The 3,513-nt window shown below is 44.4% G+C and overlaps 1 pseudogene; it reads right to left on the bottom strand.

Moving 5' to 3' along the window:
- Window positions 1-339: 339 nt before the first annotated feature.
- On the bottom strand, window positions 340-456 carry LOC136642547 (5S ribosomal RNA; annotated as a pseudogene).
- Between the last annotated feature and the right edge of the window lie 3,057 nt (window positions 457-3,513).

Here is a 3,513-nt window from a genome sequence, read left to right as displayed (position 1 = left end):
GTTTTTATGGAAGGATGCAGCAGGCACATCATTGACCTCACATCTATGAACAGTCTGGCCAGGTTTATGTGATCATCATGGCCTTGCGAATGGAAAATGGTTGGGGAAAGAAGTCCCCAAAGTGATGGCACCTTTCTCCATCAACCCTGGGACAAGGTTGTCAGTAGTCAGACATGAGCACTTGATAACCCCTGCTAACTGGTTAAGAGGTGCTTTTTCAAGTTGGTGCTCCTCTTTTATTTAGCAGGGGGAGATTGGCCCACCTCACCCCAGCAGTGATGGGGAGCCATTAGATATTTGTTTGGTTGGCAACCTTCAGTCTCGAAAGACTATGGTATAAGCTTACAGCACCCGGTATTCCCAGGAGGTCTCCCATCCAAGTACTAACCAGGCCTGACCCTGCTTAGCTTCCGAGATCAGACGAGATCTGGCATGTTCAGGGTAACAGTTGCTTTTCTGTGTAAACCTCTTTGTGAACTTTTTGTTGAAAAGTGGTATATAAATACTGTTGTTGTTGATAACAACTTGAACCCCTGAAACAAAAATTAAGTGTGCTTAAGACAACACAGAGAACAACAAAAAGTCCTTGCTTATTTCAAGAGGAGCGGTTTTTTCCCCTGCAAATCAATTTTTAAACCTCTGATATCTCTGCAGTTATTTTACAGGCCCGAATGGTGGTTGCAAAGAAGGGCATTAATTCAGTCCTTCATGAGTTACAGCTTCCCCTGTTGGAGAAAGAATGACGCATCATTTGCCATCACCTTACAGGAAGCTACAGTCTCAACAGTAAAACAGCGAATAAGAGATGAAGCACACTGGCCAGTCATCATTCATTCTGTTATATCTCCACTAGGCCACATGCTGTCAACACAGGGATTCTCATAAAGAAAATGAGGTTTGAAACACAATTAACCACATGTGGGAGATGGTAAAATTGCTGAGTCTGTGTTAAAAAACCAGGTTATTTAGTATTACGCAGCTGAAGATGGGGGTTTTGTCTCAATACTTTGTTAAGAAATTGTGCTAGAAAACCATAAGCAATATAAGGCAAATATAGAAAGATGGACTTGATAATTTATTCAGAATTTGGCATTCTTCTGGGCAGAGATTCTGGATTCTCTTTGTATACAGTATGGTTTTGAATGCAAGATACTTAGTTTAATGGCAGCTATCATGCATCTCTGCCGAGAACACGGTGCAAGGGTTTGCAAAGCTTGTGGAAATGTTGCCTAGTGAGGCATGGATAGTTTGGAAGGGAAATTTACATCCCTGTTTAATCCTGTTATATAACAGGGAGTGATCATAGATCAGTGGCAGCACACAGGCTTTACCTACAGAAAGTCCTGGGTTCAGTCCTTGGCACTTCTAGGCAGGGAGAGAAAAGACATATCTGAAACCCTGGAGACAAACTTTCAGAGCCACATAACTCAGTCTTGCTTGGGGGGGGGGGGGGAGAGCAGAGTGAGCCATAGAAAATAATATACTATATACCAGTGGTTACCAAACTTTTTAGCACTGGGACCCACTTTTTAAGATGACACACTGTCGGGATCCACCTAGGTTTGCCAGACTTTAAAAGGAGAACTAGAAAAAAAGAATATTTTTATTTATAATAACCAGAAAAAAGATCCTCAAACATTCATCTCCCTATATTTACACATGCTCGCAAACAGCAGGAGCTGAACTCTTTGCAGGGTAATTAGCAACAGTAGCTGACTTTTGAACAGCCCCAGGGCTTGAGGCAACTAATTATCTGATCTTTTCATCACCCTTTGTGGACACACCAAAAATCAGATCATGACCCACCACTGTACCCACAGTTTGGGAACCACTGCTGTATACAGCTCTGGGCCTGCTTATTCTCTGTCTCTCTCAGCCCAGCAATGGTTTCATTCAAGAGGAGAAAGAAAGTGTATTGTGAGGGACAGGAGTGGGAGGTGAAGAGTAAAAGGTGGGAGGGGGCTGCATGTCAGTGGGCTCAGGACATCAGTCAGACAATGACTTCAGGCCATAGTCCTTGGACCCCAGCTACATGTGCTGTTGTTGCCAAGGGAGGACCAGCCAGCAAATCACCCCTGAGTGTGATAACAGTTACACTAGATGCTGAGAAAACCTGCCCTAACTTTAGCTAACGCGTACATTTTCCCATTGGAGACTTGCTGCCTGTGCTAGGTACTGCAGCCATTCTTTCCTTATCAAAAAGAGCTGGCACCAAGATGAGTGCTGAACGGAGTGAGACTCAATTCTCATGCCTAGGGCTTTGATTCACGTACAAATAGGAGAATTCTCATCTGGCTGCCAACCCTGCAGAGAGCCTGTGGGGTGGGCCAGGTCTGAACTACTGCATCTAAGATAAGCAGATCCCAAAGGAGCTTCCCCACATCTCTCAGCAGGTGAACACTATACAACAGGCCCATCATCAGAGAGTATTAATCTTTTTAGGAAGCTCAAAGTTCAGTGAACTAGTTCCATGCTATTCAACACAGCACCACCTAGTGGCTGTTGTGCATAGGCAGCATCCAATGTGACACTTCATAAGAGTTGTTTTGGAAACGGGCATCTTATTGCTCATTCCAGCAAGACCAGTCATTCATTACTTCACACTGTAATGCGAAAGAGTTCCTTTGGATGTGCTTGCCAGAAGTTGCTCCTCTACCACAGTGGTCAAAAGTCAGCCATTATTAATTTTGCCTGTCATTCATTACATTCAAATGCCTCTTTGACCATGGGGACTGGGAACTTAGCTGGGTTTTTAAAAACAAGAGCTGGATTCTTTGGGATTTGAAGAAGGCCCTTATTGCCCTGTAACTAGGAACATTTACAGAGGCCTCCTCACTTCTAGTCTTCTTGGAACCAGATGATGCCAAGGTGGAGCTTGGGTCGGAAAAATACTTCTATGCCCTGAATACTGGAAGTGGTCCGGCTTCCATTCCAGTGTTTCAGTCTTCAGGGAAGTACTTCAAAGGAGTTATTGAATTTTGTTGTGATTTACTAACACCCCCCAATGCATGTGTGTCGATGGGGTCAAACTGCTTTTCTCTTTTGAAACACAGAATGGTGCTCTGAACATGCACATCTGAGTACATTTCTGTATTTCAAGAACTGTATTTTGTATTTTCCTCCCTGTTGGTTAGAAAGGAGGCAGGGGTTGCCCATCCATTAGGCAAGATGATGCATGTTGCATCAGAGGTAGATTGTGGGCGCAAGAGGGTGGCAGACTTGGGGTGCCCTTCACCACCAAGTCTGTTGCCACCGCCACCAATGCGTCCCTTCGGGCTGCCACAAATGCAGCCTCTACAGATCTGCTTTCTGCCCTCTAAAAGCAGGCGGAAAGTGGGTCACCCACTTCCTGGCCTTGTTCCTAGCACACCTTCTTCAACTGCTGTAGTGCAAGGCTTCCAATTTGATTTAAGGGGACCGTACTTCACACAGTCCCTTGAAATAAAACCAGAAGTTTTGCACTTCTGCAATTGAAGAAACCATGAGAGGAGAGCAGTAAGTGACTTTTTTTTG

The sequence above is a fragment of the Tiliqua scincoides genome, chromosome 2 (assembly GCF_035046505.1).
Source record: "Tiliqua scincoides isolate rTilSci1 chromosome 2, rTilSci1.hap2, whole genome shotgun sequence".
NCBI lineage: Eukaryota > Metazoa > Chordata > Lepidosauria > Squamata > Scincidae > Tiliqua > Tiliqua scincoides.
This window is presented reverse-complemented; position numbering and strand designations above follow the sequence as displayed.